The sequence below is a fragment of the Coffea eugenioides genome, chromosome 5 (assembly GCF_003713205.1).
Source record: "Coffea eugenioides isolate CCC68of chromosome 5, Ceug_1.0, whole genome shotgun sequence".
Lineage (NCBI taxonomy): Eukaryota > Viridiplantae > Streptophyta > Magnoliopsida > Gentianales > Rubiaceae > Coffea > Coffea eugenioides.
In genome coordinates this window covers 5,090,006-5,109,505 of record NC_040039.1, presented here as the reverse complement: position 1 = coordinate 5,109,505, position 19,500 = coordinate 5,090,006, and the positions used below count along the sequence as shown (strand labels likewise).

General features: G+C 32.4%; 1 long non-coding RNA gene across 1 annotated transcript; it reads left to right on the top strand.

Annotated features, from left to right (window-relative positions):
* Positions 1–11,016: 11,016 nt before the first annotated feature.
* Positions 11,017–14,510, top strand: LOC113770415. The gene is made up of 3 exons (XR_003468407.1): positions 11,017–11,432; positions 13,383–13,442; positions 14,239–14,510. It is a non-coding gene; the product is annotated as an uncharacterized LOC113770415 (long non-coding RNA).
* Positions 14,511–19,500: the final 4,990 nt, after the last annotated feature.

The following is a 19,500-nucleotide window of genomic DNA, read 5'->3' as shown; positions in this document are numbered from 1 at the left end:
ATTATTATTTTTCATAAAATATCAAGTGTAGGATTTATTTTCTCCTATCCACTGGTGGCTCTTTGATCCCCGCTGTAGATGACTAGTAATTTATATTAATGCGGTAAAACTTTACAACTGTGGACAAAGGCTAAAAAGATTATAAAAAGTAGGTCTCGGGTTCGAAACCTTACTTACCCAATCATCCTTGCTGAGAGACTCACCCACCACAGGTAGGTGTGCGATCCGAATCGACCAAGGGCAAAGCCCTGAATATACCGTGGTAGGCAACCAAAAATAAAGGTGCTAAAATATAATAGTTTTCAGAAAAGCCTTGAAAACAATTATTTAAATCAACTTCTCATTTTTTTTCTACAAAAATATACAACATTTAGGCGATGTGCGATAATTTTAAGCTTTCACGTTCAGCTCTCCCCCTTTCTTGATAGGATTATCTTGTGGGGAACAGATTGAAAAAACCATAAAGTATTTTTATTTATCATTTGTCAATAATTACAAATGGGACACTAATTGTTGAGCTGTCTTTAGGAGTTGGAAACTTCATTAAGAAAAGATTTTTTCTTTTGCATCTCTCCGTTGTGTTCTTTTGTAACTTTGTATATGGGCCTTATCTTCTTCTGAAATTATTGGCTCCACAAAACTTATAAATGAAGTGCGCTTTTAACTTGACAATGCATTTCAGCACTTTTTTTAAAAAAAAAATTTGTTTCTGTTTTTCCAGCAAAAGAAAAGAAAAAGGTTGGGAATTTTGTTTGCCTATATCGTTATGAGTTCTTTAGCTCGAATACAAAAATATAGAGTGGGTGGTCAGAATTGAATATAAATCACTGCTGGATACTATTAAATATAGAATGGGCATTTTTGGACGCAAGCCAGAAAGTCTTATTAAATATTTAATAATTATTTTACTTTTTTTTATTTTGCTTTTGTTCTTTTTCTTTCAAAAAAGATCAAGTGGGGGATTTCACCTATTCATTCATCGATGACTGAAATCGCAGACGTAGATGACTAGTAAAACATCATACGAATTAAATTGAATTTCTTTGTCATATTTGTTTTATATTTTTTTTTCTTTTCAAAATGGTAAGTTATATTGATATGGTATACCTTAACAATGCATAGATAACGGCCAAAAAAAGTATACAAAGTGTATACACTGAAGCACAAAGGAATAGAATGAATCTATTATTCCTCGTCACGACATGTGCCTCAAGTATAAAAAGTAAAATGATGTAAATCCTCACAATGTTTTTCCACTAAATCATATTTGTTTTATTTCAGAATTAAGATTTGTTTATATGTACAACGATGAAGTCTGCATAGGATCTTCGAATATTTGTTAACTTCCCTCGTCAGTTTACACCTTATGCCCGCCTCAAATGCCAATCACTGCATGCTATGATTGAGAAGCTTAAGCAGCAACCCTTTACCCTTAATCATTCTTTAATTCACTTTTGAATTGTTTATTCAAAAAGATGGATTATCACTTTAAGATGGGTCCTTGACTCCACCTACGACAAAGGCTTCTTTGAATTTGTTGTAAACTTGTAATGGGTTTAGGGCGTGCAAGGAAATGAGAGCCACCTAAAACGACATTTTGGTCCTTATTGTTTCACATGGAAAATAGAGTACTAGTCTTTGAATTCAGAAAGGAAGAGTTGCAATTTTGGTGCTCAGTAATTAAGATGTGGGTTAAAATGATTTTTTTTTCTTTCACGCAAAAAAAATAAAATTTAGCCCCTAGTATTTAGAAAATTAATCACTATGGTCATTGAAATTCTATGACCATATTACTATGTTAACTAATGCTAGGATAGATAAAGGAGAGCGGAGACATTAATGCAGGATTTGAAGGCAATTATAAGCATCCCACTATCATTTTATTTCTTTAATTGTAAGACAAAATTCTAATATATTAACCATGGTGCATGAAAAATCCAAACTTAAGTAAACCACTAAATAGATGAGCTATAATTCAATTATTGTCAATAATATTAGAAACATGAATTTCTTTCAGAATGGTGCCTAAACATCACATTGTTTTTTCTATTGCAAATAATGGATTTCCACGACAACATTAAAATTTTAAATGTTATTATAATGCACGAAATTAGGCAATTTTTAGCACCTCTAAAAAGCTATTCAATGATCACCTTTAAATAAAAAAATATTATAAGGGAATTTATTTTACCATAAATGATGAAAATTGCAAAATATTTAGTTGGGTACAATACTAAAAAGCCCATTGTGATTAAGTGAATCTTCAATTTAGTTTTGATGAAATTATATGGGAGCGACATTGGATCATTTTCGAGTAAAAGGGATTAAATTTGTTTTTGGCAGAACAAAAGGATCATTTTGGTCCACTGCCCAAAACCATACCACAAAGAGAGAATTGGGACTTCAAAAACAAAGAAAAAGAATTGGGATGTCATGAACCCTTGAATGGTAAAGGTTTAACGTACAAAACAAATGAAATATATTTTGTTTGAAATTATATGCCAGTAAAACTCAACTTCTTTTCCTTTTCTGGGTTTCGATCCATAGAAGAAGCTTAAAAATTTTTCAGTTTATTTTTGTTTTGGCAAAAAGGATTGGCTTAAACATTCGTTCTGATGCATTTTATGGAAGGATTTGAAAGTAGTCTGAAACACTTTTTTTTTTTTTAATTCTTCCAATAGATTGCACCAAACTATATGTTATCACTTGCTCCACTAAATCTTTTTTTTTTCTACTCGAGAGTGCGCACAAGCAAGCCCTATGCAATGGAAGGATGTTTCAGCAGAAGTTCGAATTCGGATTAATAGAAAGATATGACATCAACGTTACCATCTCGGCCAATTCAAGCAATTATTGAAATATTTTTTATAGTACTAATAAAAAAGACAATGTGGATTATTTTATATTTTAAATCCTACTACAACTAACTTTTTCTTTTTCTTTTTCTTTTCTTTCATTTTTGGACACACTTGCTGTTAACATCTTTTTCTTAGGCTGGGACAAAGTATGAAAACAACAAATTTCCAAGTGGATACATATCGGAAAGACAAAAGGGCGAACAGTCAAACTGTCATCAGTGTCACTTGATTCCAAAACCTTTACACGTTTCCACCTCTGTCTAGTCAATTACTTGTGAGTGCGTTTGGAATCAATTATCTACCATCTTTTTGCGCCTTCCAATCCCTCCTCTGAACTGGCTTTGGTAGAACGGCCTTAATTTCCATCACTCACTCTATATTGATGGCAACACAACTTAGACAGCCAATGCGAGCCAACAGGCTTGGATTGTTGGTGCCACCAAAAAATTTAAGTTGTGGTGAGGATGGTTAAACCTGGTGTCTCAACTTGTCACTTAATTGTGGTTTCCTTCAATGGAAATATTTTATTGGCTCTCCTTTCTCTTAAATCAGTGTTTTGAAAATCGGATAGGATCTGTCGGTTAGACCGGTTAAACCGTAAATCGGTCATGACACCAATCCGGTTCTATATTAGGGTTGATTTTATCAAAAAACCAGTCAAAACCATTCAAATCGGTGAATTGGATTGAATGGCGGTTTCCGATTTTCAACTTTGCCCTCTTTTCTTTTTTCTTTTTTTAAGTTTTGTAAAATACAACTACCAAGGTTCATACTCAAAGACCTTTGTGATAGAAGACTAACGTAGTAACCACTGCACCATTACATTATATTAGCCTTTATTGATAATTTATTTATATAAAACAAACATTTATCTTTCTTTTCTTAATTTTTCTTACAAAATCTCACCCTCTCATCACTCTTTCTTTTTAATCTTCAACTCTTTCTCTCCTCTTTTCTTTTGTCACTCCCTTTTTAATCAAACCTCTTTAGTTTTAATTTATTGATGTTTTCTTCTATCTTTTAATTTTGTTTTTGTCCATTAAATTGAAAAAATTAAAAAACAATATTTTTTAACCCTAAAGACTAATTATTAAATGCTACAATCACTCACTTTTATCTCATTTTTTGTTTCTTATCAAGTTTACATTTCTATTTTCGATTCTCTTGATTTTCTTTAAACGCCAAACTTCCTTTTTTTTAATTGCAATCTCTAAATCCCAAAAACGTAAATTAAAATTTAAACTCACAATATCTAAATCCTCATAGACGTGAATTTTGTATAATTTCAAAATATTGTGGTATTTTTGGGTTGGATTTAAGATTGTTTTTTAGTAGATATAATTGAAATCGAGATGAAATTTATTTGTTTCAACTCATAATTTAAAAATTTTAATTTTGAAAATCCGAGTTATTCAAAAATAGTAAACTTTTCATCATATAAAGTTTTAAATTAATACATTGCATGCTTTATTTTGTGCACATATATTTATATAAATTATTTTTTAAAAAAATTCAATGAACTAGGGTTGAACATGTCCGACCGGTTGAACCTTGACTCGAACACTTCACCGGTTTAATTAGCAGTTCGAATTTTAAAATATTGCCTTAAATTAGGTTAGAGTAAGTTATACAAAAATGTTATCATTGCGACAAAAAAAAAAGACTTAGAAAGTCAATGTAACTTTATTTATATCCTCCAAAAGGAAAATCAATAAGAGTATATGATCATAAATTTAAAGATCTCAAATTAAAAAAAGAAATTACCTAAACTAAAAAGGCGTACCTGTGCAATAATAAATACCTGCTTAAATAAAATACAAATTCTGTATATAGCGGTAAGCAGGGTCGAATCCACAGGGACTGGGGATAATTTAATTTCTTCTCAAGTTCCAGATATGGGGGGTTTTGAAAATGATAGTAACTAAATTACTTGGAATAAATTAATTAAAATAAAATAACTACAACTCAAATAACTAATTATCACAATAAAAATAATAATGGACGAACTCTAGCCAAGAGACAACTTCGGAGATGGTTCACTTAATTCGATCACAGATGCAAGGATTATTCCAGTTACTATCTGATAAATTAGTTATAGTTGCCATACACGCGATAAACAACCAACTCTTCCTCAATTTGTCGATAGCCAAGGTACGACCGTTGACTATTTCTCTAATCAGGAAATAACCCTAGGTACGACCATAGCAGTTCAATTCCCTAATTGCATGAATAATTAGAAGAGCCTAATTCTAACCAATCAACACGCTACGAGGGTCTCTTCAAGTTAGCCTGCCTATCTCCTTGACACAAACCCAATCATGCCAGTTGCCACCAGTTTAGAATAATTAAACAATTACGGATTTAACTACCCTAATTGGCTTCAGGTTATTGAATTAATCTAGAATCCGGGCCCTGGATAATCGAATAATAAAACAACCATATGAACATAAAGCAGAAGATAGACAAATACCAGTGAATAATGGGAATAAATAAAAACTACTTCGATCTCACAAATTTAGTAGAACCAAATCCTCCGTTGTTCTTGACTAGACAAACTTAGCCACGCCTCATGAGAAAATCTTCAAGTAATTTATTGAGGTCCAGGCCATCAAAACAAAGAATAAAACTAAACTATGCTAAAAACTAAACTAAAACTATTGATTCCTCCCCCTCCTCTGTATGTTTTTGTCTCCTCTTTTAAAGCCAACAATGACTAAAGCTTCTTATCCCTGTGGTCCCCTGCTGAAATTGAGAATCAACCCAAAAGTGGGACTCTATTGAATTCCTTGCTTTTAGTTTCCTATTGCCCGTAGGACTCCAATCTCCTAATCAGCAAAGGAAATGCAATCTCTTTGTAGTACCATGTGGACCCGATTGTTTGAAATCCCAATTATTTCCAAAAAGTCCCTCATTTTTGTAGTTTTCTGTTTCACTTCCTGAAATTGAGTCAAATACCAAATATAAGTAAATATTAATAATTAAAACAATATTTGGCAAGGATAAAGGGAAAAATTAACAATAAAATAACCAACAATTAACACCCTATCATAAATCTTTCCAAGACTCTTCCGATTTTTCTCAATCAGAGATTCATATTCTATTTCCTTACGCAACTCTTCTGTGAAGCATAATTAAATTACAACATATTTATTCGGAAGAGAAAAAGAAAGAAGTCTACTGAGCGTCCTATACAATATCTAAGCGCCTCCTCCCCTAGCCCACTCCCACCCCCCCTCCCCCAAAAATAAAGAGAAAAAAGAGGCAACGATGAATTGAAAATCGAAAGTACTAATTACTACAACATAACTGTGCATGTAAAGCGTAAATTGTAGCCTCAAAAATCCATCAACTGTCTGAAATGAATTGAACTAAATTCCTCAAAAATTCTGAAGCTGGATTCTTCTCAATACTCTTTCCACAGCACCAAAAGTATCGTTAATATCATTCCCCCGAACCTTTACTTGATGCTCTTTCCATAGCTTTTGATGCTTCTTCAATATCATTCCCCAAACTTTTACTTGATGTTGCATACGACTTGATCATGTGAAATTTGCTCTAATGTGAGATTTGGACTGGTCTAATGACTCTTGAGCAGAGTCACGAGTTCAAGGCCAAACTATTCATCCTTTCCTTTCGTCCTATGTGGGATGAATCTTACAATGCTAGTTATTAACTTTAACTTCAGCTTGGTTTCGGAATCATGTCCAATTATGTTAATATTAACCTTAGTCATACTGGCATGATTGGATTCCTGCTTGTAAGTTGACCAGCAAACTAGGTAACTATCCAATTAAATGATGCACCTTACATTGATTATAAGTCAATTAGTCACATTGGTATGATCGAATTTTTGCTTCTAAGTTCACTAGCAAACTGGGTAACTAGCCCAACTAAATGGTGCAACTTACATTGATTACAAGCTGTGAAAGAACTGGAGACTTAGAATTGGAATTGGAACCCAATGCCAAATCTACGATTTGGACACTATCAATGCTAGAGAATTAGAATTCGAATTCTATGGGCATTTAATTCTACAGATTCAAATCCTTTAATAAGACCTAAGAATTACAATTCTAATTCCACAATTTCACCCCCTAATCTGGTTAGTACGTGGATCCTAGATGAACTAAATTAGTAAAACGGACCTCTATATAATCAAAGAAAAATGAAATGAAAAAAAATGTAAGCCACCCACTTCCCTGCATCTTTCTCCTCCACCTCCTCCCAAACTCACTCCTCTGCCTCCACCTATACTCCTATTGCCGACTCCTCATCTCCCCTCTTACTCATCTTCCTCCTCTGCATTTTCCCACCATTGAACAACTCTCATTTATGCATGTTAAGAGTGAAATTGTAAGGCTTCTTTTCGTGGTTGACATTGAAATTGGCCCAAATGCAGTAAATCCAATCACTGCAGTCGAAGATGGCCACCGGAGATAGTCTCCTCAGCATTACGCATTGTGGGCATCCCTTGTACATGAATTCTTCATTATTGGCCTCACCGATTTGAGAGTACTTTCTTATCAGTGACGCACTATATCTTGTGCTCAAATATTTGTATTTTTCTGCTTGCTTCTGAAAGTGAAATGGTATACTCGTGGCATTAATTTAAATATTAATTAATTGCTTGGTTAATTTATCATCCCATGTAAAATGTCTAGATGTTTGCATCATGGCCTTTATTTTATAAGCATCCGCTATTGTTGATTAGGCTTCTTGATGTCAACTAGTAACTATATATCCTGAATAATTTTAATGGGAAGTCATAAATTTATTGTTGGAGTACAAGGAATGAGGAAGATGGATTCCTAAATGAAATTCTTTTACATTGTTGTGTTCTATTAACTTGAATTCCGACAAAAAAAAACTAAACTTGAATTCCGTTATTATTCCAATCCCAGGCCATGTGACTTGCATTTGTTTGTAGTTTTTGTTATAAGAATGCTGCTTATATATTTGCTGATAGGGTGCAATTTCATCATTTATTTTATAATTAATTTCCCCTATTACCTGACCCGATGTGGATTAATTGTTGGATTCTACTCACTTTTAGTATTTTACATTTATTTCAAAGAGTAGATCGAAAATACCACAATCAAGGCCAATTTGACAGTCATCGGGAAAGAATTCAAATGGAATGTCTTCAAGGGTATTTTTGGAATAAGAAAACACAAGTCCTTTTTGATAATTCGCAGAAGACAGCATTAAAAAGAGGAACGAAGGGCTGAAGTCAGGGGGGGTCGGCGAGTGCCGCCGCACAGTAGGGAGCTGGCTTCCCTCTTTTTTTTAGTTTAGCCTAGTTTCCTTTGACTTTTCCATTTTTTCGTCATCTAGTAGGAACTTTTCCTCCTTAGCTTTTGATAGTGGAGTTCTCCTATGCATGTCAGGAGCCTTACGAGGAATTGAATCATTGTTTGTAGTTGTTGGTTTCTCCTTATTCAATCGAATAAATTGATTTCTCACGAACGAGGCCAATGGCCGCTAGTGTCGCTCCAATTTCTCGCGGATTTTGTTCATCAAACATGAGCTAATTTTCTCACTCTAGTCAAGGGACAACGGAGGCTTTGGTTCTCTTAAAAATTGTGAGATCGATTTAATTTTATCTTTTTCTTTTACTTATTGGTATTCGCATATTTCCTGGTTACAGAGTTTATGATTGTTCAATTAATTGATTGTCTTGAGTTCGGATAATTAGTCAATTTGGTAATCGATTGTCAATTAGGGTATTTAAATTCGTAATTATCTAATTGCTCTAAAATAGTGACAACTGGAATGATTGGGTTCGTGTCAGGGGAATACGCGGGCTAACCTAAAATAACCCTGGTAGTGTGTTATTTGGTTAGAATAAGGCTCCTCTAATACGTAAGGCAATTAGAAAATTAAATCTTACGGGCGTACCTAGGATTATTTCCTAATTAGAGCAGTGATTAATGGGTGTACCTTAATCACCGACACAGTAAGGAGGAGTTGACTGCCATCGCTTGTTTGGTAGTTATAACTTATTTATTGATAAATAATTGTGATTGCCTTTGCTTCGATGATCAATTAGGTAAACCATTGCTGAAATTATTCCTTGACTAGATCCTTAATTATCACTCATTTGATTTTAGTAAATTGTTATTTAATTTCTAGTTGGCTATTTTATTTTTATTATTTTACTTTTAGTTGAATTACTTAAATTGTCACCCCTGATATAAAAACACCCCCCTTGTCACTGTGAATTTAAAAACAAACAATTACTCCCAATCCCTGTGGATTCAACCCTACTCACCACTATCTACAGAAATTACTTTTAGTTTGAGCAGGTTTTATTATTGCACAGGCCGACAACCTGTCAATTTTTGGCGCCGTTGTCGGGGACTGGTGCCTGATTAATTTGTTTCTTTTTTAGTTCATCTTGTTTTTATTTATTTATTTATTTTTCTTTCTTTTTTTTTATATAGTTTATGGCTGCTAACATTCTATATTTTGATGATAGACTGGACTTTATTCTTGAATGGGGTTATGAGACTCGTGTTTTTTCTAATGATCAATGGGGTGTTGCAAATTGTGAAACTTATTTTGTCTCAGGTTATTCAACCGACACATGCCCTGCACTTCAAAAGAATCTAAGTGCTCCAATTGATACTTTTGGAGATTTTTCATCTCGATTTCAAACGTGGTATGACCCTTATTCAAACGGGTATGATCAAGGATGGTGGGATGACTCCAATTTTAATTATGCGACCAGACCAATGGGTTTTCAACAGCAAGAGTCTCAACAACCATCATCCATGTCAGGTATGTCTCTTCAGGAAATGATTGAATTATTTGTTACTAATACATATTGATTTCATTAGGAGACACAAACGAGTATTCGTAACATGGCAGATCAAGTGCAACTATTGACATCCGGAATGGCGGATCAAGTGCATCTATTGACATCCAGGATAGCACGATTAGCTTCTCACCTTGAAGAATTGCCCTCACAAATCAATATCAACCTTGAAGAAGATGAGAGTGCAATTATCCGGCCAAATGACATGGAACTGCAAGAGTTTCAAGAAAATGGATCTAAAGATGCAGTTAAAAAGGAAAGTGAAGTGCAAGAAATGAGACCCCAATATCAACCGGTCCAAGTGAATGAATCCAGTGAACAATCTCCAAATGCGGTGACATCTCCTCCATTTCTTAATCAATATTCTCCTGACTCTTATTCTTCAATTCCTGTTAATGAAATTGACTTTATTATACCAGAAAATTTTGAATTTCATGACATGAATAAATTACGAGTGGCGATGTCAAGATATCTTGAACCAATAAATGCAAGTGATGGAGGAGTGAGTGGAAAATTGCAAATTATCATTGACTTGTTTGGCGCCATTTACTAGTCCATGGAAGCCCGTAACTCGTGTGCTCAAGGATTATTCTATTTACGAGGGCTATCAGGACTATATAGAGGATGAAGCATTAAGACGAGTCACAAGATTTTATCCTCCATGAACAAAACATGATGATGTCTAGCCAAAGACATTAAAGAAAGGCGCTCATTGGGAGGCAACCCAATTTCTTTTAGTTATTTGTTCATTTTTGTTCATTAGTTTAAATATATTTTTCCTTGGATTTGACTGATTCATGGTTTCAATTTTCGTTTTTAATGATTTGTAGGTGTCCTTCTGTCATGACGTGCCCGCGTAATGACGTATGGAGAGCTCATGGTCAGAATCATCAGAAGGGGTTCTTGCCCTCATGACGTGCCCGCTTCAAGTAACTTGGAGAGCTCCAGATTCCGTGCCTTCATGACGTGCCCGCTTCATGTTCGCGGGAAAGGTAAGTATTCAAAAAAACTCAAGAACGATTATTGATTTTCTGTTAATCTCTACTTTTGAATTTCAAAAATAAATTTTGACAATAATAAAAAAAATTATATATAAAAAAAAATTTCAAAAAATTTTTTTAGTAATTAAATAAAAAAAAGGGAGAGTCTTCCCGTAAAAAAAATATTCTAAAAAGAGAAAAAAAAATAAAATGGAAAAGCAAAGAAAAAAAAATACAAATACTATTTTCTTTTTCTTTTTCTTTTTCCTTCTTTCTTGTCTTTCTTTTTCTTTTTCTTTTTCCTTCTTTCTTGTCTTTCTTTTTCTTTCTTTCTTTCTTCTTTCTTTCTTCTCCCCTATTCTCCTCTGTGTCAACCGAGGCTCCTTCGCACGCCGCCATCTCCACCATCGCAACTCGCTACACCTCTCCCCCTTGTCCGCGCACCTCGCGCTTACCCCCTCGCTCGACGTCCTCGCCGGCCAAGCCCCCTGGCTCCGTCGTCCGCCGCCTCACTGCAGCTCGCCTCCACACTGACCCCTCCGCGCTCATCCCCCTCCCACAACCGCCACCTTCTTCCATCACCTTCCACCTGAGCACACAGCTGCCGCACGGCGCGGCCCATCACCACCATTGCGCGCCCCAACCGCGCGCTCCGCCTCACGCCTCCATCAACGCCGTCACGACAGCCGCCGCTGCCGCCATCTCCTCTCCCTATCGACATCGTGGGCCATCTCTTCCTTTGCCGCACCTTCGCTCCAGGTAGTCGTCAAGGTGGAGGTATTCCTTCAACTCCTTTAATTCAACTTGGTCAGCAACCATTATTGGTGATTCTGCAATTTTAAGTGAGTAAGACAATTTTAGAGTCAGGTGGGGTCTATTTTGCTGCTGTATTTGTTGCGTGAATTGTTGGAGTACTATAGTCATCCACTGAGTGCTAAATTCCTTAGGATTTCTGTTGAGGCTTTGGGTGTTTCAGTCCTACTTTTGTTTGTCGAATTGGGAAGGCTCTTTGACACTTGCGTGGCTTATTCAAGTTGGGTAAATTTGATTGAATTCTTGGGGTCATTCTAACGTTTGCTTTCATTTGCTAATGTCGTTGAGGCTTCTATTGGGATTGTGGTTGAGTTATTTCTGAAATTGCCTGTTGAATTAGAAAACCTAGCCGCTTGAATTACTTGTTGGGATTGGTAGCATTCGGTTGATTTGTTGAGAACACTCTGGTTACTGATTTAAATTGATGATCAACTCAATTGCGATTTTGCCTGTGATTTGGTTTTTGCTGGGTTTCTTTTGCTAATAGCATCTGCTAGTTTCTATAATTGTTGGAGTCTCTATCTCTGGTTGATTGGGTTGACTGTTAGCAGACATGGTGAGACCGAAATCAACTTCTAGGTCTAGAGCATCTCAATCTCACTTTTGGTTAGAGATTTGAGAGAGCTTGAGATGGAGAGAGATAGATTGGGATATTGATGATGTTAATATTTGGCTTACCTGGATTATTTGTTTGTAACTTTTGTTTCTAATCATGCTAACGTTCTTTCTTTCCCTACATGTCTTTCTGATAACTAAGCTGCCTTAGATTTCGTAGATTGGGATATTGATGATGTTAATATTTAGCGTCCTTGGATTATTTGTTTATAACTTCTTTCTAATCAAAGCTTTTTGCTTTTGAGCTGAACAAGGTTGTAAAGTACACACTTATGTCAAGCATGTATGCTACAAATGGAGCCTAGTCTGATGCCACTGTCTATAGATTGAGAATAAAATTTGAAAAGTGGCTGTTAATTTGGGATCACTAAAGAAAGCTCTTTCTTAGCGCCTCCGGTGTAGCATACTAGTCTTAAGGTTGAAAAGTTCTTTAGTTTACTAAATTCCATTAGCATATTGTATTATGCAGTTGGAAGAGTTAGTAGCTTAGTTAAACAAGTTTTGTTAAGAAAGGAATCAAAAGATTGGTAACTGTGTAATACTACAGATCCATAGGTGGTAGCAATGATGGAAATTTTTGCCTAGTTGACAGATGGCTTTTGTGTTAAAAGCACTCATCTTGTGTTGTTGAAAGATGTTCATGGTTTATTGCAACTTGGAACCACTTTGAAATTGTCTGATTTGTAATAAGTGCACTGCATGTTCATGGTTTTTCCCATTTTGTGCTCATAGACACAGAAGCAGAGGTTCTTATATTCTCAAATGTCAGAAGATGAGAAAGTTGTTTAGTGTAGGAACTTACGGATACATACCTCATAACTGGTACTTGAAGTGTTTAGGAATCATCAACTTGCTTCGTTGTGTGCACACTTATAACTTCATTTTTGTGTTTCAAATACAGACAATTCTGTCCGTGGAATGCAGCCTCAAAACATTTACAGTACCTTAATTGTGAAATATTTAATTTTCCTTTAAATGAATTCCAGGTGTTCCATGCATATTTGGTGTTTTGACCTGTGATGACATGGAGCAGGTTCTCTTCTGCTTAATACAACTCGATGAAAACTCATGGTTGACCTTTCTGATCTCCTATACTCTTTTTCATGGGAGTTATTGCATTGAAAATCATAAGAGAGTTCATCATATAATTGTCATGTTGCTGAATATGATAATCTTCCTATGGGTAATTTTTGGTCAAATTTCTATGCTGACGGAAATTGTCGCCCTGATCTTTACCAGTTTTCTACAATTTTTCCCATTGGTACCCCATTTCTTAAAGTTACATTATGATAAATGCAGGCTCTCAATCGATCTGGTGGTAAGTCCTGAAATAAAGGTACTGAAGCAGCGCTGACAGCTGTAAGTCAATTTCATTTTGTTGAGTTGCTTTCTTGTCTCTTCATTTTCTTGTCATTTTACTCCATGGAGTATTTATTTGCTGTCTGGCAAATTGTTTACTTTGTGAATAGTATCTAGTTTGAGTTCCGTTTAAATCAAATGTCATCAATAAAGAACCTTTTTCTATTTTCCTTTTTGGTTTGGTTGCATTGGAAAGGGGTGATTTGACGAATTTCTCCATCTCTACTGGGTTTTGCCCTTGTAACTGGCCTTCTTTCAATATAATTTAGTATAATACAGCCAATAGGAATGCTTGGAAAGGGCCTTCTTACTTAAGCAATGAGGTATCGATCATCCAAAATAAATTATTTTTTGAGTTAAAAATGGGAGTTAGAAGGCAAATAAGGGTTGAACTCCATAACGACCATTGGTGGGTCTCTCTGTGATGTTGGGAGTTTCTCAGCAGGACTCTAAAATATCTAGCTTTTATTGGTTTGGAGTTGGATCTAGTTTATGACAGTGCAAGTAGTTATCGGTAGCTTTCTAAATCAAATTCTGGTTGATCATTGCTCATAATCTTGTCCTTCTTTAGGTCATGATCTTATGAGTAAGAAACTTTCGCAGGAAGAGTCTGTTTTTGCTGTCATAGCATATTTAATGGCATGATGTCCGTTTTGTATCCTGGGTCTGACAAAATAATGAGTTGTGTCATAGTTTAGAAATAAATGTTCCTGATCTGCATTTTCCTCTCTAATAATGTCTATTCATGATCCGGTACCAAGGATGAATTGGTTTCCTTGTTTGAGTTGTATTGCAGATTGAAATGGCTTCTTTGTTTGAACACCATCTGAAATTTTAGGAAGCAGATGCTGTCGACCAACATTAGAGCTTTGTACTGTTGTAATTCTTCTATTCTGAATCCTTCTCAGCAGGCAGAATAGGATTCCTTACTCCAAAGATTTTGTGTTGTAATTCCCTGCATGCATTCAGTCGTGGGCTACATTGGGTTGCATGGAATGTTTGTTGGGATTTTTGTAAACCTTATATGACAGTTTCTTCTATACTCTCATGCACTACTTTGGTTTCTAATTTGATGTTTGTGGGGACTTTTGTTAATTTGTAAACAAACTTGGTGGTGAAAATTGGTGCTAGTTTCTTGTCAAGCGTGGTAACTTAAGTAGCAATCCAGTAGCATTGGGCAAGGTTCTGTTGTTGAATGATTAAATGATTTAACAGCCTTTATAGAAAGAATCAAAATGTAACTAACTACTGGAGTTGAATATAAATACATGTCTGAATTTTTCAATTATTTTTTAAAAATTGTTTTTATCAGGAAGGGTTATGATTAGGAAGCAGGGATGGGGAAGGCATATATTGAACTAAGTATTGAACATACGGACAATGCAATGCTTTAGTAACGATAGTTATGGTAATGAAATAGTTTTTACCTAATATAACAGGTTGTTGTACTTTTAGCGACCATTTGATTATTTGTTGGACTCATTCACCTAAATAGGATAGCACCTAAAAATATGGACGTAAGTTTCCTATCTAAAATAGTAAGTTAACCTTAATAGATTAGTAATTTTTATACCTTAAAAGGTAATTGGAATAAAAGTTAAACTTACTTTTTAAATAAATAAATTACTATTTTATATCCCAAACTTACTTTTTAGAGAGTAAGTTTAGTTCAAGTAACAGTAAGTTTTTATACATAAATAGTAATTCTTACTAATAACATGGTAAATTTGAGTAATGATCAAAACTTCCTCTATTTGGATCCATCAGTTTTTCAAAAATTAAATTTTCAAATACTATACAAATTTTTAAAAAGTACTCTAAAAAGTAGTCTACATTTTTTTAATGTTTAAAAAATATCCCAAAATATATGCTAAAAACTCTATTACTCTTAAATATCCCAAAGTATATTCTAAAAATATCTCAAAATATATTCTAAAAACTCTGTTACAATAATTTTTTTTGAAAATACCCCTCAAAAACAGCTAATCCAAACGGATAAACTGATTTTTGGAATACATGTACAATTTTACATTAAAAAAATTATCTCAAACTAGTATTAGGAAGTTTATTTGAAATAATGATAAGATGTTTTATTAATGATTAAAACTTAGTACCTTAGTTAGTAAGTACTCGTAATATACCTATATAATACATAATTATAGGTATAATTTAATTTTTTTTTGTATTTATATATTTTAAATTGCTATGAAAAGTAGTTTCACTTTTCAGATAACCTTGTAAAATATGTAATAGAATTTTGGCATAGTATACGTTTTTAATCATTTTCAATTTTTGAAAAGTTTGAAAGTTTGAATAACAACAACAACAAATCTTCCTAGTTATATATAGAATATCACTTGTTTATATATCACAATTTTTATAATTTAACACTTACGAATATAATAAGATGATAAAGTTTTAATAAATTTACATCTGGGACACAGGAATTAATAAGAGTTAAAGCCCAAACAAAATGAGAAATAATATAACAATAAAAATGACAAAATTAGTATAACAGTTAATATAAGAAAATCAGTATGATCTGAACTTTTTTCGTTGGGAGATTGTTTATAAGAATAAGATCCAACAATTAAATGAAAATCACTTGCACATATAATCTATTATATAATTTAAATTAAATTCAGTTCACGTGGTTCAAAAATAATTAGCGTACTATGATATAATGTTATTTTAACAACAAAAATTTTTTTTACTAAAAGTCCCAAATATCTATTACATACATATGAGGGATATTTTATCATATTTGTATCTAACTATAAGCACTAATTTCGTTGCCGAAAATAAAAGGCATGAAAACTTGAACAAATATCAAATTTATTAAATCAAATAATAAGAGAGTTACAATCTCTAAAAATTCTTTTTTCTTTTGATAATTATAATCTCTAAAAGTTCTTGAATCAAAGAAATTAATCCCCTAATTCTTCTCTTCAAAAGCACTCCTAATTAAAGCATAATAACATCAAGTTTTTTTTAACTTTTTAATGTAGTAGTTATGTTTACTAAAAAATTAGTAAACCATTCCTACAATGCATTGCTTCTCCTAAAACTACTAATATTTTGTAAATAAATTGAAATAATTTTGTAAAAGATTTTATGCATTTTCACTAATATAATCAAGAGTATTTTGCACCTTTAAAATATAAATAGAAAGAAAGGAAAATGGTATGAGTATAAAGGTGACCAAATGCAATATATATCACATCATGTGTTTAGATATGATTTGTTAAGTAATCAGTAATTTAGTCCTTGTCAATATATGATGCATATTGATTTCTTATAAATAAAAATATAATTTAGCAATTATGCACTAACAGAATTCATAGTTTGAATGCAATCAATTGAGCATCTATTTCCTTTTTTTAAGTAGCTATTATTTATTTTATTACTTAGGTTATATATTTACATGTAAAATAACAACAATAGCATGCCAATCCTTAGACCAACAGAACTTCAATTATTGTTAACTAAACTAATTTTACATTGATAAAAATTAGTCTAGAAAATGAAATGTTAATGGCAACAATTGGTCAAAAATAGCAATCTTTTAATTTTAGAAAAATAAAAAATAAGTTCCCAAAATATTTCACTTTTATTTTATTTTAAAAAATCTCAACTTGTTAATTAAATTCAAAATGATTTTATTATAAAAAATATTCTTCCTCAAATTAACATCAATGATTAGACATGAGATACAAATATGGGAAATAAAGAGATAAAAATGTGGTAAAATATCTCTCATACATATATCATGGATATTGGAGACTTTCGGCAAAAAATTTTTTTGTTAAAATAATATGGTATCGGAGTGTGCTAATTATTTTGGATCATTTTGTACATGAACTAAATTTAATTTAAATTCTACAATAGATTATATATGCATGTGATTTTTGTTTAGTGGTTGGAGCTTATATTCGTGAACAATCTCCAGAGAAAAAAAAAATCCAGATTATACTAATTTTGTTATACTAATTCTATTATTTTTATTGTTGTATTAATTGTTACACTATTTCTCTCATTTTGCTAGGTCTAATTAATACAAGTTTAATTCTTATTATTTCTTGTGTCTTAGACAATAAATATATTAAAACTTTATCATCTTATTATATTAATAGGTTTTAAATTATAGGAATTACATAGATAAGTGATATTCCATATATAACTAGGAAGATGTGTTGTTAATATTATCCAAACTTTTAAACTTTTCAAAAATTATTCAAAATTATAATGCGACAAAATTTTATTCTTTTATAAGGTTATGTGAAAGGTCAAAATATTTTTCATAGTATTTTAAAATATATAAATACAAAAACTTTTAAATTATACATATAATCATATATTATATAAGTATATTACGAGTACTTACTAACTAAGGTACTAAGTTTTAATCATTAATAAAATATTTTATTGTTATTTCAAATAAACTTCCTAGTATTGGTTTGGTATAAGTTTTTTTAAGCAAAATAGTACATTTGTGCCATAAATTAGTAAGTTTTGGTCATTAATCAAATTTACTATGTTATAAGTAAGAATGACTATTTATGTATAAAAACTTACTATTACTTGAACTAAACTTACTCTCTCAAAAGTATGTTTGCGATATAAAAGAGTAATTTATCTATTTAAAAAGTAAGTTTCATATTTATTCCAATTTACCTTTTGAGACACAAAAGTTACAAATTATTACGGTTAACTTACTATTTTAGATGAGAAATTTATTTCCTTATTTTTAGGCATTATCCTATTTAGGTAGATAAGTCCAACAGGTAATCAAATGGTCGCTAAAAGTATAATAACTTGTTATATCAGGTAAAAACTATTTAGTTACCATAACGATAGTCACCGCAGCATTTTCCTGAACATATATAATAGTGAATAAACAAAGGATGATATTCAATTTTGGAACATGGATAGTTTGTTAAACTGGTTCATATATGTGAAGTATGCAAATAATTGATTTATTATGATATGGCTTACAAACTTTTGAGTTCAAAATTCGGCTGGTAGTAACTTTTGTCTTTTGAATGAAATTGTCAAGATTTATTATGATATTTTGTTCTAGTCACCTTATCCCCTTTCTGTTTCTTAAATTTCACCCCTTCCCTTCTTAAAAAAATTTTAAAAAAAAGCTAATTTGTCCATTCACTTTTAGAAGAAAGTATTATTGACAAATCATTGCCATTACTACTGCTAGAACTACTAGTGCTACTACTACTATAAAAGTGTCATGAGTTTTGGTGCCTTTAAGTGTGCATGCATTTTTGTAGTCTGAGTTTTTGTTATTCCAATTATCTACGTAAACATTTTTTTAAGAAAGAAAACAAGATAAAGAATAATTTGTCAAGTTGTTAACTTTTAACCATTAGAATAAGGATTAATTTTTTATGCACTCACAGTGTAGTGATTTTTTTTATTACTAATAGTTTTGGATGTATGCAACATGTGTATTATTTGAATTTCAAATTTGAATTCATGTTATTTTTAGAATAATACCATAAAATAGGTGCGCTAATAATAGATTGTCAATAATACACTATATAGATAAGCACAATGTACAAACTTTCTTCTTTATTAAATGTACACAAACTTACATACAATAGGGCAATAATAATTTAAATAAATAAAGGCTAGTTGTGTAACCGCTTGAAATTTAATCTGGAAATTGGTAAAGTTACAGACGCTTTCAACAAATGATTTTGAACAAAGCAAGTGGATGTGCCTCTTCAACCATATTTACAATTATTTGAAATTTTACATGAAACCAAGTCAAAAGTTGACGTAGAGGTTGATCCCCCAATACCTTCTGCTGTAGCTTCAATTTGAGCCACCGATGAGTATTATCTAGAAAACAAAGGACAAAAGCAAAAAAAAAAAAAGGATAAAAAGACAAGATATAAATGGAATTTCAAACTCAAGAGTTTACAGTTACATATTGTTAGAAATTTAGTGTTGTATTTACTAATCAATGACTTGCATCTTCTTAATAAAAAAAATCATTCTAAACTATTAATGAATATTTCATATTTTCATTAATCAAGTG